The sequence below is a fragment of the Archocentrus centrarchus genome, chromosome 5 (assembly GCF_007364275.1).
Source record: "Archocentrus centrarchus isolate MPI-CPG fArcCen1 chromosome 5, fArcCen1, whole genome shotgun sequence".
In the NCBI taxonomy this organism is placed as follows: domain Eukaryota; kingdom Metazoa; phylum Chordata; class Actinopteri; order Cichliformes; family Cichlidae; genus Archocentrus; species Archocentrus centrarchus.
This window is the reverse complement of record NC_044350.1, coordinates 33539392-33552869: the sequence shown is the minus strand read 5'-3', so window position 1 is coordinate 33552869 and position 13478 is coordinate 33539392. Positions and strand designations below refer to the sequence as shown.

Below are 13478 nucleotides of genomic sequence, written 5' to 3'. Positions count from 1 at the left end.
TCCAGGGTACTTGCATACAGTTTGCACCACTAAAGCATAAAATCCAGTTTTTATGTTCCATTTCTTACTGTAAGTGTTCCAGTGGAAAATGAGGTCTGAAGGATCTGAATAGAATGCACACACATCATTGGATATCTAAAGTAATCTAAAGCGGTATTGCAAAACTCTTTGTCATAACCTGAAATATGTGCATAGACTTGCTCTTGTTATCTGCTGCATATGTACATGTGTACATTTACACAAAAAGACTTTGTATTTGACTAAAGGCTCAAAACATCAAAAAAAGCTGCATTTAAACCATAACAGTGAATACAGTTTTTGTCTTAGTTCAGAGGCATGCCTTAATAAACATGAGGCACGTTCAGCCTGACAAAGTGTATTAAAAAGTTTATTCATTACACATATACACTTTTACTAAATGCTAAGCATAAAAACCATAGCAGCTGATCCATGGATCACTGTGTTCAGTGTAGAAGAGCACATGCGTGTGTGGTTGTAATTTGATTCCTAGTCAGTGTCTTTGTATTCATTAAATTCCAGCCTCCTAAACAATGTACCTCACATTTGCAAACTGTTTTACACCATTTTAAAGAAACATGTCCACCTTGAAGTGGAAGCAAAAAGGTGCAGACCATCTTTGGACTGAATACTCCACTCTGCATTTAATCATTAATTGATATTAATCTCTGGCTCTCTTCCACAGCATGTCTTTCTCTCCCCTCAGCCCAACCGGTCGCAGCAGATGACTGCCCCTCCCTGAGCCTGGTTCTGCTGGAGGTTTCTTCCTGTTAAAAGGGAGTTTTTCCTTTCCACTGTCGCCAAGTGCTGCTCATAGGGGGTCGTTTTGACTGTTGGGTTTTCTCTGTATTATTGTAGGGTCTTTACCCACAATACAAAGCGCCTTGAAGCGACAGTTTGTTGTGATTTGGCGCTATATAAATAAAATTGAATTGAATTGAGGAAGACTACCACGGGAAGAGGCCCCGTGGTAGACCCAGGACACGCTGGAGAGATTATGTATCTCGGCTGGCCTGGGAACGCCTTGGGGTCCCTCCGGATGAGCTGGAGGAGGTGGCTGGGGAGAGGGAAGCTTGGGCTTCTCTGCTTAGGCTTCTGCCCCCGCGACCCGGCCCCGGATAAGCGGAAGAAAATGGATGGATGGATGGATGAATTGAATTGAATTGAATTGAATTTTGTGCACTTCCTGACGTTGTTATTCCGTAAAGTTGATGACTGCCACGCAGGTGTGAGCTTGTGCAAATAAATGTCAGACCTCAACAATAATTTACTCACTTCCAGCGATCACCTCCTGCTGTTCAAAGATGGCGCTGAACCTGTGCAGAGCAGACCTCACCCCTTTATTCTTTAAACTGACTCGGTTTGATTTCAGTCAGTTTCAGTTAGGACTGTTACATGACAACTGAAGGTAATACAAGAGTTTAATTATCCAAACTACACTGACCTACTTATTGACTATCCAGACTATCTAAATATCCAGAGGTGTTAAAAGTACAGACATTCTTTACTTAACAGGAAGTACAGTGTTAAAAAATACTTCAGTAAAAGTATTGATTCAACTTCTTTATAGATTTATCGAACTGAATTCATCAAGATGTTAGCAGATGTATCATGAGCGATTTCCAGTTCCCTACACTGACTGTTTATACTGTCGTTATACCAGACAGCATACAGCGGGGATAAAGGTGCAATTCAGTGAATGAATCAGCTTAAATTCAAATTCTTCTTTGTTACAGTTGATGTACTCTAAATCTGACCATGAACATCACAGCCACTGTGCACCAGTGCAACACAGAGCTTTACTGTAAATTCACCACAGTAGGCCAACCTGACCTGTTTATCCTGCACTAAACTGATGACTAGTTTCACGCAACCTTTGAATAACACAAAGTTAGTGTACCTCAGTTTGTTTTGCATGAAGTGTCACATCATTTACAGATCCAATATCGGTTCTAAATGAGGAAATCACATTGCAAGCTTTGAATTTCCAGTGTATCATATGTGAGTGAGCAATTTTTACCTTCAAATCTAACTTCTCTTCTTCCTCTCCTGTCCTCTTTCTTACACCTTTCTCCATCTCTGAGTGAAGTTACTGTATCTCTCATTTTGGGAAATACAGCAGCTGAACCTTGAGCTGTGTCTGTAGCAGACACACACTCTTTGTGTGTTTGCCAATATTTGTTGAGCTGTTACAAATGTTGCATTTAAAATTACTTGCCACTAAAAAGAAATGTTACTCCCTTTATGCTCGCTGCTCTTCTGTAGCAATGAGGCATTCTGAAACTTTGATGTTTTTGGCCAGAAATGTTGTTTTTCTAAAGCCAGAAGCTGTTTGAGTGAGAGGATGGAGTGCTAAGTCACACTTGGTAAAACTAACAAGCTTGATGAGCCAGCAATTTAAAAAAACTGTACAGGTCCAATGAACTGCCACACATACCTGCTAATTAGCGCTAATTAACAGACTAATAAAATAGTAGAATATTGTGCACCAAAGCTGGAGCACAACTGTTCTTGAATGTTGTTTATCCACCCTCCCCAGTTTTTGTCACATCAATGTTGGCTTCAGTTTTCAGCCCCAAAGAATGCTGCTTGGACATACCGGATGTTTTTAAAAAGAAATGCTATCCTGTTTCATTTTTCAGTGGATGTGACATACAAAATATTAAAGCAGTAAAGAGAAAGAGACCTGAAAAGAAGTCGGGGGTAAAACCAAAAGAAACTTTGTAATGGAAGCAGTAAAGTATGCAAATGAGGAGAGGCCCTGTGTGTGTTCTGTAGGTAAGATAACAGGACAAGTCTGTTTATTTAACCAAGTTTTAGGATGATAAGCAAAGTGAAATTGCGCTACAGTAACTATATTATGTAATGAAGGAACACGATAATACTGGTAAGCTCTAACTGACTGTCTGCCCAAAACATGTTTTCCATGAAACAAGTTTTCCTTCTGACTTTTGAACAGGTTGATTTTTCAGGTATCGGCAGGGGAAGATTTGCTCGAGGCTAACGCATTAATCACTCTTTCCCCTCATCGATTGAAAGAAAGTGAAAGTTAAAAAAACAGATCAAAAACTGCTGTGTCATATCTGGTACTCTTTAATTCTGTGAATTAATCTGAACTCATTCTCTGAATGTGAGGTCAGTGAGTTCAGTACGCCGCCGTGGAACTGAAGTGTTGCTGCGTGCTCAGTGGGAGCCACAGGTGGGGAGAATCTGTTATTTGTCACACTGCTTCCTAAAACAACACTTTGTTACATGAAAAACTCATTGTCATGCCAGTAGTTCATTTAAAAATGCTTCTTTTTTCAATATATTATGAGTTATTGTTGCTTTTCTCAAAGCAATAAATTAGTAAACAACCTTATCTTCAGTCGGCTGCTTTAGCCTGTCGGTGACCTTGTGCCAGGTCCTCGGTTATCTTTAATGACACATAGACGCTGCTCATTTGCTCTGAATAGATTAAAGAATCCTGGATCACATCCTGGATGTGTGTGTTGTTATATTAAAGATTAACAGTAGATCCATTTATGTAATATTGCTTTTCTAGAAAGAAAAAAAGAGCAAAAATAAAGAAATTGCTGTAACAGCACTTTTAATTATTGATAAGGAAATAGGAACTAAAACTAATCTAGCTTCTCTCTTTATTTTTGATTCTTTTCATCCTGCATACAGAAAGCTTTTGCTCGCTCTTCGACAGCCTGTGTTGATGGAAAACGAGCAGCTTTCAAACAGCTTTTGTTTGAGGTCATGGACATTAAATTTACATTAACAACAAAGAAACTGATGATTTCTTTTTAAACTTAATTTTTAGATTTAGTGTTACTCCCCAAAATGAAGCAAAAAGGGTGCTGAATATATTTTCCTCCTTCATAAAGAAAATCATTTAAATCCACTGCTCTTTACGTGTCTCCTCGCTTCACTGTTCTGCTGGCACACTGACACATATATCTGAAAAATAAACAGAAAACAGGATCCACTGGAAAAATGTTCTCGTCCACTTTGAGAATTTACTACAGACGTGAGCCATCAGTGTATCAGCCAGAAGTGGTTGTCATCCAGGTCAAGGAGAGTCCTGCAGAACGGCTGCTTCTGTATCCACACCCACGTCGTTCATCCTGCACTGTCACTGCTCAGTGGGACAGAGATCTTCATCAGTGTGTGCGCCATCGCAATTACACACACATGACCTCTGTGATGGCACTAAGCACCAACATATCAACAGCTGTGCATGGCTGTCCATATCTGGCTATGAGTAGCCAGATAGTAGAGCATTCTAGAAGCACACTGCCATTGTGGCTTTTTGTGTGTGTGTGTGTGTGTGTGAATTAAGTGATTTTTGAATGGAGTTTGGTCACATATTCCTGCCTTTTGATTTGTCATTTTGTTTCTTTTCCATTAAAGTTTCTTGGAAACTGCGTATCTGCCTATCATACAAACTACATTATGGATTTAAGGGGAGCTCACTTTTTCATGGTAAAAGATAGGATGCATTCATAAACCACTTGATTTAGTTAATAATGAGAATGCACACTGAATGCTGATCACATCTTATGCAAGTTTCTGCTTGTCTCTTATGCATAATCTGACCTTAACAACAACAACAACAACAAAAAACTTTATCAACAAGCTATCACCAACATAACAACCTTGGATGTTGTGTTGGTGATAACTCGTGTTTCTCTATCCTTAAAGCAAACAAACAAACAAAATAAACCATTTTGGACGTCAGAAAGAGATGACTAAAAAAAAAGGGAAAAACATCACTTTACAAGAGCTACACCCGCTACCAAAACAATGTTGAATCTGCGCCACTTTAAAGTATTTGCACGCAGGGATCCTTTATTTCCACCTCCACGTGCACTCCCATCGCGTTCAAGGAGCAGCGGGGATGATTCAAGAATGCGCGTGAGAATCTGAGCGTGTGCTTGTGAGAGCTGGTTAAGACATCAGCTAAATGGGGAGGCTGGCACTTTAATACTCATTAATGATGCATGTGATGCTCATAAACACCAACTTTTCTTTTTTGTATGAGCCAGCACAGCCGTTTAAAGGCATGTTGGTTGTCGTTCATGATAAAATGGAACAACAACAAGAAACGAACAAACGTAATAGCAACATTTCCTAAATTATGACACCGCAGCTTTTGGGTGAAAAAAAAAAAAGCTTAAGTTAAACTATGATCACAAATATAATCTTAGCTACTAGCTAGTGAATGCCTACATTCACTTCCTGATCATTTGCAACCGCGCAGTTAGCCCTCAAAAAAATCCGAGGCTGTCGCTGCACCCTGAAGGCAGCACAGCCTCCTCAGCTCTCCTGTTGCTCAGGCAAGCCGGTGATTTTCCACTGCTGCTGCTGTCTCTAGTCCCCCAGTTTTAAGAGACAAAGGTCAGGAAGAGAAGCTTATAAATAGGCTTAAATATAGGCTACCGACGCGTTCAGTCCTCAGTCGCTCTAACGGATTCAAGAGGTCACGGACAAGACGAAACGGACAAGGGACCACGCTCAAAGGACATTAAAAGGACAAAATAACAGAGGAAAGCAGATCAACATTGCAGGTAAAGGAAAAACTGCACCCTCGCTGCACACCTACAAAATACGACAGGCAGAGATAAGTGTAGCGTGCATGCATTTTTTTAAAATAGAAAATGATGATTTTTGTTGCTTTGACTTATTTTATTAGCGCATCTCAATGAGAACATGTTTTTGCAAACCGGGAGGAACTGGAAAAAAGTTCTTGTCCATTTCTAAGCTAAATCAGTTACATGTGTTTGATTTTAATATTACTGTTTTCAGTGGTGGCTGGTGTGACTGGTGGAAGCTTGTCCGGGTGAAGGTTGGTGAGGAAGCTGCGATGTCGGTTTGGGTTGAGGCTGAGCGATGTGTGTTTAGGAAGGATTACTGGTGGATTTGTATTATCCAGATAACTATAATTTCAGTTTCTTTTTATTGGAATATGTCTTTGCCATCTGTGAGATGTAGCGGATTCACAGATGCTTTTTGGAGAATCTTTGTTTTATTCATTTTTACCAATTGCTTGATTTTATTTTATCTTCCTCGTTTAGGATGTCGAGCAGGGTATTTAGTTCTTATGATAAAAAATAATAATGAATTAAATAAAAATCAGATGATTATTATATTTATAGCTTACGCGAGTCTTACGGTCTTTGTCTCCTTTTTTTAATCTTTTTTTTTTTTTACCTCCATGGATGAGCAAACTAATTTAAACCAACCGAGAAGCCCTGATATTATATTTGGTTTATTTTTGGTTTATTTCATTGACTTTGTTTCGAATAATTCTGTTGCTGAAGTGAAAAAGAAAGGGGAAGTGCAGCGAGCAGGAGATGCTCGTTAGTCGATCTGAAAGCGTCGCGCGCTGCTTCCCCGAAACCTCCCTCTCTCTCTCTCCCTCTCTCTCTGTCTCTCTCTCTGTCTCTCTCTCCCTCTCTCTCTCGCTCTCGCTCTCCCTCTCTCTCTGTCTCTCTCTCCCTCTCTCGTCCTTAGTCTGTCTTTTTACTTCCTCTTTTCTGCACTGTTGAGTTTCTTCTTAACTGTCACAGTGAACGGAAGAATATGCAGAGAAAACTGTAATTATGTACAATATACCCCGGCCACTATATAGAAGGTAAAGGTAGGCTGGTTTCACCGTCGCCTGTAACAAGTGCATGTAGGCCGACCGTTAGTTTCTTATTACAGGCATTGCATTTGTTACTCTTACTGTAATTGTTCTGTACTAATGGCCCTTATGAGCTCCTTTGTGCTGCAGAGGGGTCGCTACAGCGGATTTCTCGTGCCAGGCCAATGCGTTAATCGCTACACTAGAGGGCTCTTATGTCTTTCAGAGGTAGAAAAAGAAGAAACGGGGGTTATTGAGAGTCTTAACAGTCTGACGTCGACCTCCAGTCACAGACTATAGATTTCAGTGCAAGATTAGCTTAATAGTGTTTTTTATTTGTTTGTTTGTTTTATTTATCATTTGCAGTTGTCAGTTGCTAGTTCTTAACTTTTAACTGTATCCGAGGAGGAATCTCACTTGTGGATGACTAACTGGCAGATATGCTGGTATACAGGTCCAATGATGGTATTTGACATTGACATTCCTGTGGATATTTGCCTCCGCTGCTGTCCTAGAGTTTAGTCTAAGTCTATATCTTGAGTGATATAGGCAATAATCTGACATCTCCTGGCAAGTGAGGCTGTAAATATGGAAGGAAATTAAGAACTGTTTCAATCATCTAATCTATCAGAATCATATACCCATAATCTCAAATTATTATTATTTTTTTCTATAAAAGCTGGCAAATTTTTCAGACAGTTGTGTGTTTGATGTTGTCCTCCTTGTCGTGCGGGATAAATGACAGTGAAACTTTGAACGATGTCAGGGGCAATGTTAACAAAACAGCTGATAAACAATCAGAAAGTGCACATGATGGGCTTAAAATGTCTGCAAAAGAGCCCCTGTGCATGTGACACTTAATGGGTCTTAGCAGACTTAACAGGCACGTGCCTCAAAGTCAGTGAGTTTGAGTGCTGAGTTTAGGATCGGGCCATCGAGTCCTTGTTTAGCTGATGTGTGAGACTCTTTTGAAAAGCACTGAAAGCTCAGGATCCTGTCAGAGCAACGCTTAGCACAAACTGAGCTTTTCAAAATAAGAGGTGATTTTCCAGTAATAAAGTGGACTGTGTTTTTCTCTTGGATGTATATTTAAGTTTTGGCTTGTGACTTCATGGCTGAGAAGGTGTGTGCGAACTGAAGAAGAGTGTGATAAATCATTGATAAACCTTTGTTCTGTGTGAACACATTAAAGCACCGTGACGCACTTAAGTTTTGCCTGGACTAAGCCTTAACATAATCTGTAAGATATTGACCCTTGATCACTTTAGCTGTGCCACGGTGCATTTCAGTGAAAATGTTTTGAGTTTCACATTTATAGATAAAAATGCAAAAGCTTCCATGATAAATGTTGTACACGATATACATTTATAGAAACGAAAGTTTTTTGTAATGATTGTTTGTTCCCTTGTCTGACAAAGTAGTGCTGAAAGCTGAAGTGTCAACTGCAGACTGTTGCTGTTAAATGATTTAGTAAGTCAGTAACCTGAGGTTAGTGTGTGTGTGTGTGTGTGTGTGTGTGTGTGTGTGTGTGTGTGTGTGTGTGTGTGTGTGTGTGTGTGTGTGTGTGTGCACGTGCACGTTAGTAAAATCTCAGTCATAGTGAGAACAGCAGTACCCGAGTAGTTTCTCCAGATGAAATCTGAGAAAGGTGGTGCAAACCTGCAGTGACGCGGAGAATGAAAATATGACTCAGTTGCGTTACATGCGCTGATATTAAACTTTTATGACCATGTGGCCTTGATTTCAGACCTGCCCAGCATTGAGCTCCACTGTAAATATTAACCAACTTGAACCAACATGAATTCACAACCTTATGTTAGTTCACTGTGAGCTCATTGCCACTGGAGCTGCCTCATTAATCTTGTATGACTTTGTACAAATGTGATGAGGTTTTAATTTGAACATCTATTAAAAAGGTTTGACAGCTTTGAAAGATTTTAATTACCTTGGCAGCTGAAGGGGAAAGCACAGAGGTAAATGGTGATTAACAGCTAACACCTGAACCAGGTATAGTTATATATCAGTAATTGCTGTAGCTTGATGACGAGTGCACATCTGCATACATCATCATGGTGACTGACTTCAATATGTTTTATCTATATTATATAGATAAAAAAGTATAAAAGATCAGCATCATCTTGTGGCTGGTAGACCAGTTTACAAAGAAATGGTTGATTTTTGGATTCTGTTAAAGGTCTGCACCAAAATGACTCAAAACAACAAGAAATTAAAAACAAAACAAAAGAAAACAAGTTTGCATGACATGTCCCAGAGTTGAATTTCAAGTCAGTATTTCTGCAGACTCAGCTGAAGACAATCATTACACTCCTGTAAATATCACAATATTGATGTTGGGTAATATAAAAATGAAAACTGTGAAGTTGCAATGTAAAAAAATATTCCAATTGCATGTATAGGAACATTAAACAATCCTGGGGTAAGGTGTGCTCGCTGTACAGGATGTTTCCCAGTGTGTTAGGAAAGTGACATGTGAACAGGAGATCGTATTTATCGTTTAGGATCGTGAAGAATAACTCAAACTTAACTCAAAGTGAAAAAGGTGCTCTGGAGCCACTGGATGTGTAATTATGAATCTAAATAAGTTACCACTTAAAATCCCTTAAAAGACATAAGTTAGGTTTCATAACAGGCAGTGAAGTAGTTTGCTTTAAGTTTAACAACCTCCATCATGATCATTTGTTGCTAAAATGCCACACCGAGTGCATGCTTTTATATGAAAATTGACTTTACAGATGCCCTCTGCAGCAGAACTGGTGCTCCAGAAATGTCTAACGTAATAGAGGTTCATATGTAGTTTCCATTAAATGTCATGTATTCTCATGACCAGCTGTATTCTCTGATTTGATTATTTGCCAACATTATTCTCATGAAATTCTCGTGTTATCTCCCCACACATCTGAGATGATATGATTCATGATGCAAAGGTTCAGCTGAACTGACACGATAAACCTCAGCTTAGCAGGAATCTCTGTCCACGTCTTAACAACCAATATATATGGGTTGGGTTTAGGGCAAAACTTGGAAGTGACAACCAAGATTTTTAAAGTCCCTGGATGATTGTCAGATCTATACAGGCAGTGTGTGTGAGGAAATGGAGCTTAACTCCACTGACATGTGATAACCTGCAGAGTGACTGTTAATTCTACTTAGATAAACCTTTCTTGTGGTAACTTTCTGCTATCTCACATGCTCAGTCTTGCTGTGATATTTGGTGTTCAAAGAAGAATCTTCAGTCTCTTTTTTTTGTCTGTCAACATGGCATCTATTTTTATATTTATCTGCATGTGACTCACATCCTGTCACCTTCCATGGCATGTTTAATTTTTAGTAACAAAAGTGTACACGGCCCTCTGTTTCCCTTTCTCCTCTTCATTCCTTCATTTTCTTTTTAACTTTCTCCTTCCAAGTTAATCTTTAACAGCTTTCAGTCCCTCTTCCTTTTGTCCTCTTTCTCACCCTAATTTCACTCACAATCTCTCTCTGTGCTTCACTTTCTTGTCCTATCTTTACTTTTTTGATCATTTTTATTTATCTAAAGTGAACATGACAGAAAAGAGCACAGAGAAGTGTATGTATTTATGCAACGTGGGGTGGCATAAATGGGGATAAACAAGAGTGTCTAAAGGGATGCATCTAGAAAATAACTGCAGTAAAAGGTAGAATGTTGGAGGGAAAAGCAGAAAAATTGGGGGGAAGGTACAATTAAGACAGGATGGTGGAAAAAAAATAGCAAAACCTTTGTAAAAAGGAAGAGGACAGACAGCTGGACAAGCTGATTAAAGCAGAAAAGGGTGAGTGATCAGAAGTAAATGAGGTAGAAGAAGCATGAGGAAGCTTGGGAACTAAGGGGTGTGGGGGGGTGCAGACTCTAGGAAAGCATTAAGGATAGATAATGAACAAAATTTAGCAAAACTAAAAGCAAAACATGGAAGAAGTAAAGCAGGTCAAACAAAGTAATAGAAGAAAGGCAGAGAACTCATTGTGGAGCATCCCAGAGTGTTTGGAAGACTGCTGTTTATTTTGTTACTAAAACATCCAATCTTGTCTCTAGTCAATGGCAAAATATTTGCATCTGTCATCCTTATGCCCTAAATCCAATGATCCTAATCAGTTATTATAAAAAAAAAAAATAGGGTGAATGGCCTAAATAGCTTATTTGAAATTAATGAGACGCACAATATTGACATACTAGTTAAACTCAAGATTTGATGAAAATGAAAGAAGACTTGAACAGAAGATGAAGAGGATAAAAAAAAATGGACCGGAGGAGTGAAAGAAATTTGAAACAGAAACGAGGGGCGAGTGGATTTAATAGGAAGTCAGGCCAGTGGAAATGTACATGATCTAAAAATAGGAGAGTGTGTTATGTAAGTACTTTGGGAGTGTAGCAAGTATGTGTGGTCACTGAATGCATCTCCAGGGTCTGGGTCCAGTGATCACACCCTCACAAACACTAGCACCAGACAATGGGTCTCTGTTGTGCACCAAACTCTTGGCCTGAACTTTAAATCATCCCACAATTCACTGTGGTTCCCAAGACCAGTCTAACTGTGGCAGTCGTGTTGTAGGCAATTATGCAACAGCAACAGGATTTCTGTGAATAGCAGCTCTGACTTCTTTCATTGCCTTCACAGCTTTCAAAAGAAAGTCTGTTCTGTCTGTAAATTCCTCATCTGACAACCAGCCCCAAAAACCTCTCGATTGCAGATTCTGTTCAGCCTTTTTGAAGTGGTGCCTTTTTCCTGGGATGGTCAGCCGGGGCAGCTACAGCTACACAAGCTCACCTCTCAATTACTTCTATTTTCCACCGCTTATCTGGGTCCAAGTTTGTAGTGGAAGCAGACTACACAAGATAGCTTTGCCCCTCTGCCACATCATCCTGAAGCACTCCCAGGGCAGACTGAGTATACATCGCGTCAGTGTTCTTATTCAGCCCAAGGATTTAAATGCAGTTAATGTGCCCAGAAGACCTAATCCTGGAGGTGCCCAGCAAACATTCACATCAGATCCTGGTTTCCAGTGATGTTCAAGCCAGTTCACAGTAGCATGCTGAATCACTGGAATGTGTTCAACAAATCATTCAGTGCTTGACCAGAATTATATTTACTGGCAGCACTTCTAGTTAAAGAAGCTGGTTATCATGATATTCATGCCAAATTCCATTTCTTATTTTTCATAATATTTTAATGGTTTCCTAGCTGAAAGCTGGAGAGTAGTACTTTTATGACTGTCAAGTCCTCTTCTTCGTCCTCTTCTTCTCTTTTTATGCTGGTCTGTAGTTCCCAGCAGATTATCACTGACTGTCACTCAGACTTTACATTCACTGTAAAGTACGAATCAGTAAACATGCATAATTCCCTTGCAGCAAAAGGATGAAAGACTTGATTCTCTATAAGCTTTTCCAATGCAAGGAAGTTTGTGCACTGGCCCTGCTGGGAACTTGAAGGTGTGCGTTTGTGTTCATATGTCTTTGTAAGTGTAACAACATGATGAATTAGGTCAGAAAACAATGACCTTCCTGTGAACAAATGACTTGAAACACTTGGTGAGCGAGTGTAGTCCTGCATGTTCACCGACACCTCACTGGGAAATACAGCGGTCACTTCAAGGAATTTCTGCTCACTTTGTTCAGTAAAACATAAATAATTTTATTAAAAATATTCACTAATGAGACAACGTTACTGAATTCATTTCAACACAAAGAAGCAACAGTTCCACTTTGACTGTCACAGCTGTACACCTGCGTGCTCATGTGTTTATGCACTAAATCAATCTGCATCGAACTTGAAGACTGTTTGTGTCTGCAGCAAAGTATATCCAAGGCTTAAAAAAGGGGGGTTGCAAACTCACCGCCCATACAAGAAGTGCCCAGTGTGTCGAAGTATTTTAACGCTGAATGATGCCCAACTACTACAACTACTCATTTCCAAGAGAACTGTTAATACGCAACAGAGCACAGCTCAACATTTTAATCTGGTAAAGTGCTTTTCTTTTATCTCTTTAATTTCCCCTCACCCCAGCTGGTTTAGGCAGATGGCTTCCCTCCCCGAATCAGTTCATTCAGGTGTTTTTATATAAAGTTTGTGTTGATTCCTGTGACACAGCAATGCAACACAGCATATTGCTGTGTCACAGGGTGTCCTTTTATGTCTGCTAGCTGTTTTTCCTTTTTCAATTTAATGTCTTAATCCAAATATTTACTGGAATTAATATTACATATCTAGTTCTGTTAAGAGCCCTTTGTCTCGCCAAGCAGGAAATACTTGCTCCCTCTCTCTCTCTCACATGGAGACACTCACACAAAACTAACATAAAGCCAGTGCTGTCCTCCTTGAATTATTAATTAACTTACTAAAGGAAGTTAAATTAATAAGGGGCTGGGAATCATCCTTTTATGTGCTGAGTCATCGGTTACTAACTTTGAAAAATGCAATGTGAGAAATAAATGCATCCAAGAATCTAAATTTACTGACTTGGTATCAGGACCAACTATGTAATAATTATTCCCATGATTCACCTAACTTAATTGCACTAGTCTCATTTCTGCTCATTGAGAGAGTTGTTGACACACATACACACTTACACACATACCCATACATGCATGCACACACACAGACAGGTGAGATGAAATAATATCAGTGGAACTGGCAACAATACGTTATGTTGCAATAAAAGCCTCTAAACTGAACATAACAGGATCCAACATCCAATCGAATCATCAGAGTGGTGCATTCTTACCAACCTCGTTTGGCCCATCTATACAGAAATGGACAAACAGGGAAATGATACCACTTTAAATGGTCAGATAACTGCAGACAGCAGAAGA

At 39.5% G+C, this 13478-nt stretch overlaps 1 protein-coding gene across 2 annotated transcripts in view; it reads left to right on the top strand.

Moving 5' to 3' along the window:
* The first annotated feature begins 5356 nt into the window (after positions 1–5356).
* Positions 5357–13478, top strand: part of LOC115780119 (sodium- and chloride-dependent taurine transporter) — a 29081-nt gene continuing 20959 nt past the window's right edge. For both annotated transcript variants that reach the window (XM_030729117.1, XM_030729115.1), the window contains exon 1: positions 5357–5573. The gene's annotated coding sequence lies outside the window, so the exon portion shown is untranslated. The remainder of the gene's footprint in view (positions 5574–13478) is intronic.